The 18,583-nt window shown below is 42.3% G+C and overlaps 1 protein-coding gene across 1 annotated transcript in view; it reads right to left on the bottom strand.

Annotated features, from left to right (window-relative positions):
* Window positions 1-18,583, bottom strand: part of LOC134869148 (voltage-dependent R-type calcium channel subunit alpha-1E) — a 118,818-nt gene that overhangs the window by 96,979 nt on the left and 3,256 nt on the right. The window lies entirely within an intron of this gene.

Genomic DNA, 18,583 nt, shown 5'->3' with positions numbered 1-18,583 from the left:
TATTTCCCCTTTAGTAAAAAAATACATAAACTGTCAAGAAATGTGTTTTTTTATTTTGAACAAAGTACGTTTGGACAAACCAAGTAAATCAAATATATATATGTATGTTTTTATACTGCCAACAAAAAAGGACAAGATCAGATTTATAAATACAGGCTCGACAGATAAGTGATTCCTAAAAAGCAGGTTTTGAAAATGTTAAATATCTGACTGTTTGTTGCTTCGTAGATATGTATTATGTATGTGGAGACGGTGTCAGAGACGTGTAGAAATCTGTCAGAGGAACACGAGGTTAACGCGGTCAGAGCGGCGCTGACAGTCTGCAGCGGTGATCAGACGCAGAGACACACCGCTAAGACTTCTGTGTGAAAATAGAACGGGAGATACCTGAAAGATCGTACCTGAGACCTGGTGCTCATCATGCTCAGAGCTCAACAGCTGTGATTAAATTAAGGTCTTTACCCTGAGGAAAAAAAACATATAGTTGTTATACACGGCCCGGCCCAAAAAAAGGTCCCTCTCTGATACCCGTTGGACCTCCTTTAGCTTTGATTACGGCACGCATTCTCTGTGGCATCGTTTCCACGAGCTTCTGCAACGTCTCAACATTTATTTCTGTCCTGCATTCATTTTTATCCTGTACTGATGACGGGAGATTCAGACCACTGCACAAAGTCTCCTCCAGCACATCCCAAAGACTCTCCATCGGGTTCAGGTCTGGACTCTGTGGGGGCCAATCCATGTGTGAAATGATGTCTCATGCTCCCTGAACCACTCTCTCACAATCTGAGCCCGATGGATCCTGGCATTGTCCTCTTGGAACATGCCCTCTCCTTCAGGGAAGAAGAAATCCACTGGATGGAATAACCTGGTCCTTCAGGATATTCAGGGAGTCAGCTGACCTCACTCTTTGGGCACATTGCTGAACCCAGACCAGACCAACTGCAGCAACCCCAGATCACAGCACTGCCCCCACAGGCTGGGGACCTGTTTTTTGGCCGGGCAGTGTTTATGTACAGACAAGAGGTACAAATACACACACACACACACACACACACACACACACACACACACACACACACACACACACACACACACACACACACACACACACACACACACACACACACACACACACACACACACACACACACACACACACACACACACACACACACACACACACACACACAACTTCACCTAAAACTTTGGATGTTATAGCTCATATAATATTATGTATCCCTGATGAATGAAATATATATATATACTTCCATCAAATAAAACCAACAAATAACGCAGCATTTGAAGTCAGTCTAAATCTAGGGTGTTTCATGCCTTTTGAAACTCTCCAGGACAGCAAAGCTTCCTTCAGACTAATTCAGCGTCCGCTGGGTTTGGTTCAGGGTTAGTTTGGATTTTCAGTCTGGATTTTTGCAGCCTAGCCCAACGTGTTTTTGGGAGTTGACAGATTCATGGTGGAGGCTTTGTGCAGCTCAGGTATTCGGGAAGCTAGAAATATCAGATTGAGAAACCTCCTGACAACTTCAAGTTTTCTGACATGTGGAAACTCAGCAAGAACAACAACAGATATATTCTGAACATCTTTCGCTGTCACAGAGCCACAATAAATCTGAATGAATGTAGAGGTGAGGTTTATAAAAGGTCACTCTTTTAGATACAGGACGATGAGCGAGCTGAAGCTTTAACCTGCCAGTGCTGATATTCCTGAGTGTTACCGTGCACATTTTTAAATATGCTCCATATAAATCTATACTAAGACAGTGTGTGTTTGTAAACCCTTTTCTTTCTTTACTGAAAGTTGATCATGATCACGAAGTTACCTGTGAAGAGAGTAACAAATCATTAAAGTGAACTACAGATTTTAAATCGACATCCCAGGGATGACTACAAGAAATGTCATAATTAATTATCTGCTGATCAGACGTCCAGACTCCGCCCAGCAGATTTATGAAGGTGGTGTTTTATTTTCTTCCCAAGTGGATAATATTAGTTAACCAGGTCAGGAAGGAGAAGAGCAAGAGAGAAGAAAAGGAGAAATGAATCATGGACTAAATGACAGCCGGTGTAATTAGAGTCGTTAATACTGGAGTGAGTCACACACACACACACACACACACACACACACACACACACACACACACACACACACATGGTCAGAATGTGTGTGTCTGTGAGAGTAAAACATGTCAACACCTTTTCATCAGGGAGGAAAACACACCTGCTGACAGAAGGGGGCGGGGCTTCACATCAGCAGGTATAAGGTGATTGACTTCATCTGTTTATCCTGATTTGCCTCTGGTGTAACTTTGTGTGACCTCCAAAAGTACAATCTGCATTTCATTTGGTTAGATTTAAAAACATGTCAACAAAATAACTGTTGCCCTAAAAAGACTCTGGGAGTGCTATAGTTGTTTTTCACTTTACGTATTTGATCCAAATATACCTCTGTTGCAACATGCACTCTAAAAATAACTGCAATCTTAGACGTTGTATTTAGTTAGGAAATGTACAAATATAAACACTTGCCCCAAAGTAGGCTTGGAAGATATTTATAAAACATGCAAAGGATGCTGGGAAGTGCAACTATAGAGTTTTACAATGGTTTTGTTCTTAATTTCACACATTTCATCCTGTTATACCGCTGTTATAACTCAACCTACACGTCAGCTCGGAGACTTGAAGAATATACAAATAAAATATAACCTAAGATCCCTCAAAATTTGAAAATGACATCAAAAATAAACCCTTGCCCCAAAGGATGCTGGGAAATGTAGTTCTCTGTATGGCATCTCAATCCAGAAGCATTCAAGTTATTTTGACGAACAATAAAGCTGAAACCTTTGTAAATATAAAGCTTAAGGAGAGGTAACATTCAACGTCATCACGAGGATAATAACTAGTAAATGTATATATTTAGGATCCTTTTCTGTGTTGAGCTTTTTAAAATGCGTAATATATCTTTGAACTGAGGCAGCTGCTTAACGAAGATTGCATTTAAATTCTGCAGAGGATTAAAACTCCCTGTCTGCTCTTTGTGTGTTTTAACACAGTCTGATATTGTGTTTAATTTCTCTCTCTCTCTCTCTCAGTTTTAGCGCTGGTCTCTGCAGAATATCAGCTGATTAAAAAGCTCCCGCCCTACCACCAATACTGCAGCTTCATACAAACCAGACCAGTCGTTGTTCTTTAATCCTGCTGACAAACCAGGATCTGTAAAGGACCACGCTAATGCACCTATAAGACAGTGTGTGTTCATCCATTGCACAATAAATGAGCTGCAGAATGTGTGAAACATTGGAAAATCCTGAGGTTTTGTTTGTGTTTCTGTCAAAGACATCAGTCCAATTGGAGCTGCACAGATTCCCTTATGCTTGGACTGAAATCAAATCTGCTTTCCTTATTATTTCACAGATGATGCTTCAGACACACATAATCACGGACTGCTGGAGAAAGTAGAAGTGCTCAAAAACAATCTGCTCTCTCAGGCTGTCCAAACAGCTGCTGCTCAATATCTGACACACTGATTCATAATATAAACTAAATATTTTGGTGCAATGGATTATTTCCAGGAGAAATGAGAGAGAGGAACAGTTGGAGACCGCAGGGATCGAGTCACAACTACATACAATTTAACAACTGTCGGGTTTTAGTGCATGTAAATGGTCTGAAACGCCTCCAATGGACTCCTTTGTTTACTTCCATACACAGTGAAGTTCTGCAGTGTTCACATCGTTAAACCTGTCTACAGCACGAGGTGATGCTCAAATCAAACCTATAAAAACATGCTAATTAGCCCCAGAATGAGAGCTGTGCTGGGTCAGAACAGAGAGGCTGGGGGTGAAGCCAGACCGATTGATGTGTGGAGATGAAGGGGCCGGGGGATCGGACTATATTTAGGTTCATTGAGATGGTAATGGGGGGAACATGAGAGGACTGTCTGTCTGTGTGTGTGTGTGTGTGTGTGTGTGTGTGTGTGTGTGTGTGTGTGTGTGTGTGTGTGTGTGTGTGTGTGTGTGTGTGTGTGTGTGTGTCTGTGTCTGTGTCTGTGTCTGTGTGTGTGTGTGTGAGCATCGTTTGAATTTGATTTGAGTGTTTTTTGATCTTGGCAACATATTTACAACTAGCAAAAGCTTATGGACGTGAAGTCATGTGACCGTGCTGTAGTTCCTTTATAGCCCAACATTAGCCTCCTTTAGCTTAGCGGTGGAGACGTGAAGTCATGTGACCATGCTGTAGTTTCTTTATAGCCCAACATTAGCCTCCTTTAGCTTAGCGGTGGTGACGCGGAGTCATGTGACCGTGCTGTAGTTCCTTTATAGCCCAACATTAGCCACCTTTAGCTTAGCGGTGGTGACGTGAAGTCATGTGACCGTGCTGTAGCTCCTTTATAGCCCAACATTAGCCTCCTTTAGCTTAGCGGTGGTGACGTGAAGTCATGTGACCGTGCTGTAGTTCCTTTATAGCCCAACATTAGCCTCCTTTAGCTTAGCGGTGGAGACGTGAAGTCATGTGACCGTGCTGTAGTTCCTTTATAGCCCAACATTAGCCTCCTTTAGCTTAGCGGTGGTGACGCGGAGTCATGTGACCGTGCTGTAGTTCCTTTATAGCCCAACATTAGCCACCTTTAGCTTAGCGGTGGTGACGTGAAGTCATGTGACCGTGCTGTAGCTCCTTTATAGCCCAACATTAGCCTCCTTTAGCTTAGCGGTGGTGACCTGAAGTCATGTGACCGTGCTGTAGTTCCTTTATAGCCCAACATTAGCCTCCTTTAGCTTAGCGGTGATGACGTGAAGTCATGTGACCGTGCTGTAGTTCCTTTATAGCCCAACATTAGCTTTTTACTGTAAAGTGTATAACAAACGTTTGTTTGACACAGAGATTATTTGCTGCAATAATTTAAAATCACAAGGAGAAATCCCTTTGCGGTTTTGTGGAGGAATCGGGGAGATGCTGCCTTCAGGGTCCAACCCAGAATCTAATACTCAGCGTGGAAATAGCAGCACTGTTGCTTTCTTCTCTCCAGGCCTCGATCAGGAAATCTGATGAAACACATTCACCCTGCAGCATGATTTCACTCCCTGTCTCACCCTCCTCTTCCTCCCCTGCTGTCTCACCCTCATCTTCATCCCCAGCTGTCTCACCCTCCCCTTCCTCTCTCTGTCGACCCAGCCCAGATTCTCTGCCTCTGACTGTTGTCTTCCTCCTTCTTGTTTCCTAGCAACTGAACTGACATGCCCCTATTTTCGGTCGCCATAAACCTACATCTCATGCAATATGCTTTATAAATCATCCTTCCCCACGGGGGGGGGGGGGGGGGGGCTGAGTTATGGTCGCTGTCTCTCGTCTCTAAATTTGTTTCTGCAAGTTTAAAGCAACAGTTGGTCGCTGAAGGGAGCGCTGCATTTCTCCCCCTGATGCTGAACAAACACTGATTATTATACGGCTGAAATGCTCCATTATTTGAAGGGAGTTTGGTTTAGTAAACAAAGAGCAGTCTTACAGTTGTGTCCTTTTGATCAGCAGTGGTGCATGTATTTATTCATTAGCTGCACACCGGTTTGGAGATTAATCCATAAAAGCTTTACCCAGCTTCTGAGGTCCAGGGAAATTAAGCAGCTGATGAACCACTGCACACTGTTGAGGCAAAGGTAATATAAGCTAGCAGTTTATAAACCCTGATAAAAATATGAAATAAATTATAATAGTTATTATTTTAATCACACACTTTAAATAAATGAACAAAAACATAAGTAAGGAAATCTTATAATAATAACAATAATAATAACAACAATAATAATAAATATACAAAGATGTAATAAATACATAAAGAAAGAAAGAAGTTTAATAAAATAATAATGTTAATAATAACAATAATACAAATAAATGAATAAGTAAAAAATTAAGTAATTAAATACAATAATAATAATAATAAATATAATAATAATAATAATAATAATAATAATAATAAATATAATAATAATAATAAATATAATAATAATAATAATAATAATAATAATAATAATAATAATAATAATAATAATAAATATAATAATAATAATAAATATAATAATAAATATGAAATATGCCAAATATTCTGAAATACAATTGAGCTTTCAGAATAGACTGATGTTAAATTGTTGGTGTTTTAATTACTTTACATGTTTAAAATAATTGGGGTAACACATTATATTTACATTAGGATTCAAATTTGTATTTTTTCCAAGCTATATCATACATCAAACCAATGATACCGAAAACTGTGAGCGTCGCTAAATGAAGAATGAAGTCATGAAGACACAATTAAAGAGTTAATGAAGAAATGAATCATGCAACGACAAACTAAATACCAGGACGAGTTCAGCAAGCTGTTCTAATACTCCTCCATCATCATCATCATCATCATCAATGTATAAACTCTGTAAATCATTTTAACTAAAGTCTGTCTGATGCTGGAGAGGACACACACACACACACACACACACACACACACACACACACACACAATTACTGAGCAGTTACCTCCATCTAGTGACAAACAGAGGAACTGCATCACTACTAATGAATACTGCCAGGTATCCAAAAGTACTCAGATCTTGTACTTGAGTAAAGTAGAAGTACTCAGATCTTGTACTTGAGTAAAGTAGAAGTACTCAGGTCTTGTTCTTGAGTAAAGTAGAAGTACTCAGATCTTGTACTTGAGTAAAGTAGAAGTACTCAGGTCTTGTACTTGAGTAAAGTAGAAGTACTCAGGTCTTGTACTTGAGTAAAGTAGAAGTACTCAGGTCTTGTACTTGAGTAAAGTAGAAGTACTCAGATCTTGTACTTGAGTAAAGTAGAAGTACTCAGGTCTTGTACTTGAGTAAAGTAGAAGTACTCAGGTCTTGTACTTGAGTAAAGAAGAAGTACTCAGGTCTTGTTCTTGAGTAAAGTAGAAGTACTCAGGTCTTGTACTTGAGTAAAGTAGAAGTACTCAGGTCTTGTACTTGAGTAAAGTAGAAGTACTCAGGTCTTGTACTTGAGTAAAGTAGAAGTACTCAGGTCTTGTACTTGAGTAAAGTAGAAGTACTCAGATCTTGTACTTGAGTAAAGTAGAAGTACTCAGGTCTTGTACTGAGTAAAGTAGAAGTACTCAGGTCTTGTACTTGAGTAAAGTAGAAGTACTCAGGTCTTGTACTTGAGTAAAGTAGAAGTACTCAGATCTTGTACTTGAGTAAAGTAGAAGTACTCAGGTCTTGTACTTGAGTAAAGTAGAAGTACTCAGGTCTTGTACTTGAGTAAAGTAGAAGTACTCAGGTCTTGTACTTGAGTAAAGTAGAAGTACTCAGATCTTGTACTTGAGTAAAGTAGAAGTACTCAGATCTTGTACTTGAGTAAAGTAGAAGTACTCAGATCTTGTACTTGAGTAAAGTAGAAGTACCAGAGTGTAGGAATACTCTGTCACAGTAAAGTATTCTAAATGTTCCTCCAGTGAAAGTAGAAAGTACTCTCCTCTAAATGTACTTAAAGTAGCGACAGTAAAAGTAGTCATTGTCTGATTGGTCCATTTCAGAATAATATCTCTGATATGTTTTATAATGATTGATCAGTAAAGTGTTCTCAGAGCTGGTAAAGGTGCAGCTAGTTTGAATGGCTTTGTATACTGCAGGGTAGCTGCTGGATTTACTGCAGGTGAACTACAGTCTGATTTAAGGGGGATTATATTTACCATCATTCATCCTAATCTGCCTAGCAACTGAAGGGAATAAATAAATAGAAATCTCTTTTTCCCTTTGGGGTGATGTTGGGGATGTCTCCAGTACACAGCAGGGTCATTGGTTTTGGGGCCTTTCCTTTATCAAAACTGCACAATCTATGAAATCCTAATGAAGTAGATCCATCATAATCCACAGCAGGTGTGTTCATCAGGGAAAGCCATGAATAAGGATCTCCCAGTGACGGATTGGTGCTGCAGCTATTTACTTTTAAAATTAAACCATCCATTCCACCATATATCTATCCAGCTTAACATTAGAGTTGATGAAAAGCTGTTCATAATAAAACCTGGCAGCGCGACGGATCAATACCGTCAGCAGCAGGAGCATTCATTACAGGAGGCATGAGAGGAGGCTGCAGGGACTGGAGGCTTTATTATGAATAATAACATACAAATGTGAGTGATAAATACATACATACTTTTTGTGAAAGAACTTGATGTATAAATAAAGTGTATTGTATTGTTCTCAGGATATAGGATTTAAGGAACACAAAAAGGTTAAATTAGCAAGAGAATAAATACAATAAAAGAATCCAAAACAAAACATCAGATGACCAACTTAGTAAAAGCAAGAAACACAAAATAATAGAAATAAAGTCCAAACAAAACCCAACGAATTACTATTCATTCGTTTTCAGCTGCCGTTTTGAAATATCCACTGAGTCTTTTGGATTACTTACCTCTGATTTCTAACACCGTACCTGCAGCTGCACATTGGGTACACTTGATTTCCCCACCTCCACATGGCGACTTCATTACCTAATGGCTTCTTAAGTGGCAGCTGCTCTGATCTGAGACACCTCACAGACTGAAGCTGCAGAGGAGTAATGAATATCCTCTGCAGGGACACACAACGCTCACGTAAAGAACAACTAAAAAGTAAATGTGCTTCCCAACAATGAATGACTCCTACAGGTTGACTTTGAGCACATTTAGCTACTCAGTTCAAACACCATGCATGATCCTGTGAGGGTTTCTCTGACGCTCCACTAGATGTCACACACACGACGCTGCTGGATATTGATGAGGACTCAGTTTGCTTACCCAGCATCCCTCACCCCCCATTTGTCAGAAACATTCCCCTCCTGGAGCAACATAATTCACACTGCTGCTACATCTACCCCCCCCCCCCCCCCCCTCTGGTTTTACTGGGGGGGATTCAACTTGATGAATAACACACACCCACACCCACCTCAGCAGGAGGGGACTCTTTAAAGTAGAGACACTACATACTGATATACACCTGAACATCAGCAGGAGAGGACTCTTTAAAGTAGAGACTCTACATACTGATATACACCTGAACATCAGCAGGAGAGGACTCTTTAAAGTAGAGACACTACATACTGATATACACCTGAACATCAGCAGGAGAGGACTCTTTAAAGTAGAGACGCTACATACTGATATACACCTGAACATCAGCAGGAGAGGACTCTTTAAAGTAGAGACTCTACATACTGATATACACCTGAACATCAGCAGGAGAGGACTCTTTAAGTAGAGACACTACATACTGATATACACCTGAACATCAGCAGGAGAGGACTCTTTAAAGTAGAGACACTACATACTGATATACACCTGAACATCAGCAGGAGAGGACTCTTTAAAGTAGAGACGCTGAGGGGATGAATGTGCAGCGGTGAATTCCCTCCCGTTCGTTTATTCAAAGCTTCAGATTTAAATATCAAAGATGATTGCGCTCTGATAATATAAAGCTGACAGGCTGCAGGATTCCTTTCAGCTCTGTCGCTTTCAAACCACAGGAAATGTGTTTATGGAGGGGGGGGGGTTTTAGCCAAATCTCATTCATTTATCTTTGGCCCCTATTTTCAGATTTATAAATTGGTAGGTTTAGGATTGTGTGACCGGCATCGTGAGCCACATATTAGCTGTTGTTGGGAGACAGGAAAACACGCCAAAAAACAGAGGAGGAAAAGTACTCAGATCTTTGAAATGTGAAACTACAGTGTACAAATCCTGCATCCTGAGCAGGGTAAGGGAATACAGTTACTATCATGTTACATGTTATCTGTTCCTCTCTAAACCTGGATTTAGCAACCCAACTATCAACAGGAACACGGATGACCATCACCTCCTCCCTCACGCTCGCTATCAGCCTGTTTCTATTTAAAAAAGGGAGTAAAAGGTGTCACTTATCCAGCCAAACTCATTACATGTGGGCGTGTTATCTGTGTGTGTGTGTAAAGGTTATCAGGTCACACCGCTTCCTGTGCTAAATGGTTTTCATATCACACGGCCGAGCGGTAGGTCAACACAGAGTGCTGCAGACCAGCTGCTCAGAAAAAAAAGAAGCAGATCTCAGCCGCAGAACAAATCGTCCTGCGAGTAAATCAAGTTACAACAATTACCTTCCATTGATTCATTTCTGCGTCGATGGAAGGAGCGTCTCGGTCAATAAATAATATATTTCTTCAATCAAGTGTTTGGATCATTCAGAGCTCTGTGCTCCTCGGGCAGCCTTCTGTTTTATTTTCCAGCATCTCAGTTCAGACAGCTAGCGCACTCACTTACTTACATTACATTTAAAATTACAGCCGGCGCGGAGCCTGCAACATTATTCCAAGATATGGCCGATAGCAGAGTGAGTTATCAGCACGTCTACGCTCTTATTCATTATTAAACAGATAATAAATGCCCCACGTCTCCGAGTGCAAGGGCCTGCAGAGCAAAAATGTGTGTGTTGGCGAGGGCCCGTTTGAATGTGAAAGAGAGCCGGCGGTGTGAATGGGAGAACCAGAGGCCATGACTCACAGGGAGGCAGCAGGTGAAGCAGGCCGAAACCAGAGAGGCGCTGTAGTCAAAGTGTGAGAAGACATGATGGCAACGCCTGCAAGACCTTTGACATCCTCCTGGATCCATCTTTCTTTCACATAATCACTGATATCCTCCTTCATGTGTCCCTTTCATCATTTATACACATCTATTGCACCGCATCCTGCTTCCTAACATACACGATTCCCCTACGATACTTTCTGATGACTTGGGTGATGCCACGACTCAAGGGCCACCATCAACATTATTGATTATGTTCCTAAAACCATCATTCTACAATATCTACCAATAAATATAGGACTTACACGGCTAAAATGAATTCTCAATCCTTATTGGTCAATTTGGACCTTCCAGAGGTCTGTTATTTTTTACGGTTGCTAAGGAAAACAGACCGTTGCTGAGGAGAACAGACCGTTGCTGAGGAGAACAGACCGTTGCTGAGGAGAACAGACCGTTGCTGAGGAGAACAGACCATTGCTGAGGAGAACAGACCGTTGCTGAGGAGAACAGACCGTTGCTGAGGAGAACAGACCGTTGCTGAGGAGAACAGACCGCTGCGGAGGAGAACAGACCGTTGCTGAGGAGAACAGACCGTTGCTGAGGAGAACAGACCGTTGCTGAGGAGAACAGACCGTTGCTAAGGAGAACAGACCGTTGCCGAGGAGAACAGACCGTTGCCGAGGAGAACAGACCGTTGCTGAGGAGAACAGACTGTTGCTGAGGAGAACAGACCGTTGCTAAGGGGGATCAATCCATCAATCAACTTTATTTATAAAGCCCTTTAAAAACAGCCGCAGCTGAAACAAAGCGCTGCACATGGAGAAAAACACGTAGCACAAAACACAACAACAACATCAAAACAACAAGACCAAGGAAACAAATGCAGGAACAGAGTCTGATGCTGGGTTGAAAGCCAAGGAATAGAAATGGGTTTTAAGACGAGTTTTAAAATGGGCAGTGAAGGGGCTGGTCTAATGTGCAATGGGAGGTCGTTCCACAGATTAGGACCGGCAGCGGACTGTGTGCAGCCATATCAATCCGCAGAAAGAAGTCCGGTCGATTTAACGTCAGCTGTGGACAACAAGCACCAGTTTTCTCCATCAGAAACACCAAGGAATACTTTCTGAATATTATTTTCTATATTTGTGGAGCGCAGAAGACTTTGGATTCTTTCTAAACTGTGAGGAAGACGTAAACACTAAAGGGAACAGAAGAGGACGGCCGACAGGAAGGATGCGTTTATTTTGCATTAAACTGGTTGAAAAAGCACGTCTTCAATCTCAAGTTGCCAAAGTATCTCTTTATTCATTGTCTGGTGCGTGATGGGAATTGTAGTCCTATTAGTATTATTATGAACTACAGATGTCGCCACTAGGTCCCATTATTACACCTACACAAAACCAACTGTAACGATACCATTTCCTCCCTGAATGACAACGTCTGCACCCTAAACGCATCACCAGACAAATACATCTTCTCTATACACAAATGCCAGCCTGGATTAAATGAAAGCATTATTTTATTGGAGTAAACTAACCTTTAACACACATCCTCTCTATCTCAGTAACGCTGCCTTCTCCACTCCGCAGTGTTTGACAGGCACACGGTTTTGTGGCGCAGAAAATGGCTTTTCAGCGTGTCATCATTAATAATTTACTTATGACAAACAGCTCTGACATTTACTCTGCGCTGGGTGTCTGTCTGACGCTGACAGCGAGACGATAATGAAGGAGAAGGAGACGGATACCAGGAGAGGCAGATCCTCTCCCTGGTGTGTGCTGATGAAATTACTAAGGGTCAGGCCTGATAGAGTGTCAGGAAAACATTGATGGAAGGAGAATCAACCTTTTTAGGAATCCTCCATTTACTCCAAACCTGAGTAGCTGAAGCTGTAACTGGGCCTGGGGAGTAAAGGATTACATGTACCACGATTACATAATCAGGTTGTCTAAAAAGAATTGTGGATAACCATCAGGATTACAGTGTTAGTAAACCCTGAACAGATCATCTAGTGTTTGTTGTGAAGGATCAGATGTTACTCTGTCAGCTGTTCTGTGGGATGATACTTTAAGAGTGGATCTATAACCCTACTGCCTGAATCTGCTTTAAGAGAGATCATTTGTTTTACATCTGGCCCAAATCATCTTCTGCTGTCTCCCACTCTTTGATCTTATTTTCAAACTGCAGATTATTTTTCCAAATCTGAATTTCGAAGTATTTCTTCAAAATAGTCACTTGATCCTTCACAGTCTGTGTTTTCAAATTGCTGGAATTTTTTCCAAATGTCTGAATTTAAAAATGTCCAAATATTTTTTCTAAATTATTTATTTTTCCTTAGAATTCAGACTTTTTTTTCAAATTTCTGAATTCTAAATGTCTACTTTTAAAAAATGTCCATTTTTTTCAGAATTCAAACTTTTTTTCCAAATCTTCACTTTTTAGATAAAATTGAGCTTCCCATTTCCACTGGGTAACTAATTTCAGTATAACACACCTTTGAAATCTCATAGCTATCGGCCCTACATTAAAAACGGTCCATAATCAAAGACCCATTTCACTTCAGGGTAACCTCAACTACTCGGAGACTATCAGGACATCCCTGGGTGGGTTAGCCTGTAGTAGGAGCTCATGTCTCTGCGTTAGGCTACTGCCTGGATATCATGAAAGGCAGGTTTTCCTATAAATCATTTCTGATCCTAAATATCTTGGCTTCTTCTTTTCTAAAGTCACACTGTTCTGTGTCCTACAGTAAAACACGTCATTCATTTTCTGTTTCTATTTATTTGCATTGCATTTGATATATTGAGGTAATCCAAAACATTTTTCCTTGTACTATGATACTCCAAGTTACAGGTCACTAAGGGTAATGGATTTGAGTAACCCTCCCAACCCTGCCTCTAATATATATTAAAGTCCTTTCAGCAATTTGTGTGAAATTGCTGTGACTTACAAAGTTAGTATTCATGACATTTAAATTACATGCCTTGCGAACCAATTATCCTCCCTTTTGAAACATCAGCTGAATGAGCCGGTGGCAGAGTTTCCAGCTGACTGAAAGACGGACTTTGTAGATCCCTGACTCTTCCCACCTGGATATCTTGGATCAACAGGCTGATACCGAACCGATGTGAGAGGCCTGACGGCAGCAGAGCGCAGAGATAATGCTTTGTAGGCAAACAAACAGAGGAGAGGACAGACTGCAACCAGAGGAGGTGATGCTGATATTGGTTCTCTGCCAGCTTCGGTAAACACTGAGATATTCCAACCACAGAAAGATATGAAACACATTGCATGGATCAGATTTTGCAGATATGTTGCTTTACAAATCAAAACAACTGACACAGAAAGAGGATATACAAGAATAAATGCTGTAGAGGAGTCCACTCAGCTTTGGGTAACAACAAAGAATCAGCCCAACATTAGCCGCCTTTAGCTTAGCGGTGGTGACGTGAAGTCATGTGACCGTGCTGTAGTTCCTTTATAGCCCAACATTAGCCTCCTTTAGCTTAGCGGTGGTGACGTGAAGTCATGTGACCGTGCTGTAGTTCCTTTATAGCCCAACATTAGCCTCCTTTAGCTTAGCGGTGGAGACGTGAAGTCATGTGACCGTGCTGTAGTTCCTTTATAGCCCAACATTAGCCTCCTTTAGCTTAGCGGTGGAGACGTGAAGTCATGTGACCGTGCTGTAGTTCCTTTATAGCCCAACATTAGCCTCCTTTAGCTTAGCGGTGGTGACCTGAAGTCATGTGACCGTGCTGTAGTTCCTTTATAGCCCAACATTAGCCGCCTTTAGCTTAGCGGTGGTGACGTGAAGTCATGTGACCGTGCTGTAGTTCCTCTATAGCCCAACATTAGCCTCCTTTAGCTTAGCGGTGGTGACGTGAAGTCATGTGACCGTGCTGTAGTTCCTTTATAGCCCAACATTAGCCGCCTTTAGCTTAGCGGTGGTGACGTGAAGTCATGTGACCGTGCTGTAGTTCCTTTATAGCCCAACATTAGCCTCCTTTAGCTTAGCGGTGGTGACCTGAAGTCATGTGACCGTGCTGTAGTTCCTTTATAGCCCAACATTAGCCGCCTTTAGCTTTAGCTTTCCCTTTTTGTGGAGGGAACCAGAGAGATGCTGACTTCAAGGTAGGACTACAAAAATGCCTCCCCCCTGCACCCCTCTATAGTGTGTGAGATATTTTAACCTGCAGTCGTCCACAGACATTGTTATCTCTGAAGCTTGCCACTATAAACAAGTCCTCTGGTTATGGCCGTGCTGCTTCTCACAGACCTCCACTAAACCCAGATCCCTGCTCTTTGTTCAGGTGGAAATATAATGAGGGCTGCTGCTCGGTGAGTAAAGAACGGAAACACTGACACAGCTGTAAACAGGCAATTTTCCAGCTGCAGCTGAGAGCAGTGTGACGCTCTGCGGACGGCCGGCAGCAGAGCCAATCAGTCTGTGATCAGAAGAAATGAGGATCACACACACTGTGTCCGAGTCTGCAAACACCCCTGCCGAGAATAGAACACACACACACACACACACACGTGTCTTTCATCTGTAACCGCTGAGGCCGACAGCATTTGCAGAAAACATCACCTGTGAATTATTACACGCCTCATGGATTTGACAACATGTCTTCAGCTTGCATATGTGTGTGTGTGTGTGTGTGTGTGTGTGTGTGTGTGTGTGTGTGTGTGTGTGTGTGTGCCAATGAGTATTGCAGTCATATAACTACACTAGCAGTCTGTCCAACTACAAAGAATCAGACACTTCTGTGATAATTGTTAGCTTTAAGTAATCATTTTTTAACTGGTGAGCTTCCAGGGAACGGAAGGTCACCGGTTCCAGTCCCACCGTTTAGCTTGGGTTGTTAATGGTTTCAATGGGTCATTTACCTGCACTGATAAGGCTTTCTTTATAAAAAGGGCCAAATGTTTTAATGATGTTCCTCACATTTCCAATGAAACAGGATGAATAAACTTTCCTTTCTGGTTACTTTCAAAGTATATAGGACATCAAATCCAGAGTGAAGCGGAGGAAGAATAGCCTTTTACTCATGAAATCTCTTTCAATCACACCCTGATGATGCTTTGGTAATTACAGTCCGATTGAATGGAGCTGCGTTTGTGTCCTGGCTGCACTCAGCCTCTTCAGCCTCATTCATCCTCTCCTCTGTACTGTGAATGTGTTCGAGGAGTTAGTCAGAGCGAGAGAGGACAAACACAATCGCAGGACATTGGACCATGAAGTGTCTATAAAGAGAGGACACGGCCACTGTGACGTCACCCCCTGCTCTGTGGATTTAAAGCCTGGAGTTTATCTTCCACCACCACCGGTTTTTAGCAACAAGTAGTGACATGAGAATTGAATACTTATTAATTAACAGAAAACCAGATGTCAAAGAGTGACACAATGAGACAGGCATAGTATAGCCATAATAGTCACAGTCTTAAAGCATGACCTGCTTAAAAGTCTTATTAATCTCCATGGAACCACAGTCTACTAAATGAACATCATGCTGTATTGAAGAAGACCTTAGATTGAGACCATAAACCTTAGGGACATGTTTAATGAGTGAGTAATAAATGAAGAGTTTTGTGTTGTTTTTATACCCCTGATCTGACAAAGTGACATTATCTAACCCATCCTCCTCTACTGCTCCTCCTGCTCCTCCATATGCTGCCAGGATATCTGGACTCCCTACACACTCAACCTCACAGTGCTGAACAGCAGAGCCATCTCACGCACCGCAACCGCAACAGAATGGGATACCCACTCTTGCCCCACTGCCGTCCGGGCGCAGGTACAGGACGTTGAAATGTAGAAAGGCCCGGTATTATCGAATCACATACAGTACATCTCCAGACCCAGACAACAATGATGCCACAGATTCCTGATTCTGTCAGGGGTAAGGTCTGTTAAATCTGTCTGAAATACAGCACCAAACATCACGACCATGGTGGTATCATCCCCTCCTCTTTATGTAACCTTTTCCCTCTGAAACACACACACACACAACAGAAACACACACACACCAACAAGGTCAAACCGGGACCAACACATCTTTAGTGCTCTCCTCTTTCTGTGTCCGTCCTCTACTGCTGATCAAATGCCGGTTTGATCCCCTCTGATGACTGTTATTACAGCCTCTTTACACCCCATCACTAAGCACTGTTATTACACACACACACACACACACACACACACACACACACACACCCCCCCCAGGTGTTCACTCTGGCTCAGGTGCAACACCTCATCTGGGGGTGTCTGTGGCTAAGTGTTCCTGAGCGGTGGATGTTCACGGCGGTAATGACGCCGTCATCGTCCTCCCGGCAGATGAAGGGTGAATCTGTCATCGAGTGTGGTAATAATGATAACAGGCAGGAGAGAGGGTCCAATGATCAGCCCCATCAACCATCACCGTCACCTGGGCTGAAATATCAAATCCAAATTCAAGCAGGAAGGGTTCTCATAGAGAAAGGTACTCCACTTATTTCAACAGTTTGTCTCTCCGCCGCGTTTATTCAACGTTACAGATCTCCAGCGCGGCTACAGAGGCAGAATTATTTATATTAGGGAGTGCTCTGGAGTACTACCAAGAAGCCTCTGGTCAATACCATTTTTTAAAAGTTGTTCCTTTGAAGGGTTCTTTGTCTGAGGAGACATTTAAGCCTTTGCAGACCATTTACATGCACTAAAACCTATATGCCACACTACAGGAGAGGAAAGACCCTAAAGGAATAATAGGGCTTCTTTTACCCCTTTTCCACAAGCTATAGTGCCCGACAGCAAACCAGTTTTTCCTGTTTCACCACAGCGGGGTCGGTCCTCTTGCCCCAAAAACTGGTCCCATTTAGAACCAAAAACCAGCTGTGCAAGAACCAGATCTGTCAGAGGGTCGCTTTGGAGGCCAAGGCATTTCATACTGTACGTATAAAGTCAGGTGTAACCAGGTGAAAATAACCAGGTGTGATCGTGTTCATTTCCCCAGCAGCTAGCTGAGAAAATCAGCCACGTAGTAGACGCTGATTTCCTGCACCAGAAAGAAACTCTTGTTGAAATTAAGTTCTCACTTAGAACTAACAGACAACCAACAAGCACCAGTACACAGCTGGAACAGAGCTGGTTTCAGTGGGACAAGAGGGTGTGATGCTTCTCCTCACACCTCCTCTGTGTCTTCAGATAAGACATAACTCTGAGTCGAGGCATCCTGTGCCTGTGGAGATTCAGGGGGTGGGGGTGGTGAGGTGGGGGCTCAGCGGAGGCCAGAGCCACTGCAGGTGAGGCTCCAGCTTCAGCAGGGACACAGGGGGGGGGGGGGTGGGGGCACCGCTATAATTATCGAGAAATTCCACAGCGCCACAGGACAGGAAACCAGTAAACACACACACACAGATGCATATTCAAGGAGCAAACAACACACACACACACACACACACACACACACACACACACACACACAAAGGTTATAGTAATAATTGAGATATAAAGAGCTATTTTCTGCACAGCAGGGTGCACACATATGTTTGGGTAACATTTAAAGGAATCGTTTTGACATTTCAGAAATGTGTTTATTGTATCCCTGCTGGGAGTTAGAGGATACGATGGTAATCACTTTATGAAGCTACAGCCAGACATGACACAAAGACAGCCCCTCTAAAGCGGACTAAATATCACATTGTAATTCATGCAGTTGTGCATCAGTCCGTTTCTGCTGCACTTAGTCATTAAAATCTATAACCCCCCCACCCCCCACCCACCCACACACTGCCTGATTACACGTCACATTTCAACACGTCCACCCAAACTGGATGTCAACAGGGAAGTGTTATGCCACCTGGAACTATGCATTAAAATTAAAAAGTCTGGCGATAAATTTAAGCCCAGCTTTAAAACAAGCAGGTGCAGGAGTCAAACACAATGTGAGGCAAAAAACGGTAATCACTACATAGTTAGATAGATTTTAGTGCATGTAAATGGTCTGCAAAGTCCAAAATCCCAGTGTTCCCTTCAGA

This window comes from Eleginops maclovinus, chromosome 9 (assembly GCF_036324505.1).
Source record: "Eleginops maclovinus isolate JMC-PN-2008 ecotype Puerto Natales chromosome 9, JC_Emac_rtc_rv5, whole genome shotgun sequence".
Lineage (NCBI taxonomy): Eukaryota > Metazoa > Chordata > Actinopteri > Perciformes > Eleginopidae > Eleginops > Eleginops maclovinus.
This window is presented reverse-complemented; position numbering and strand designations above follow the sequence as displayed.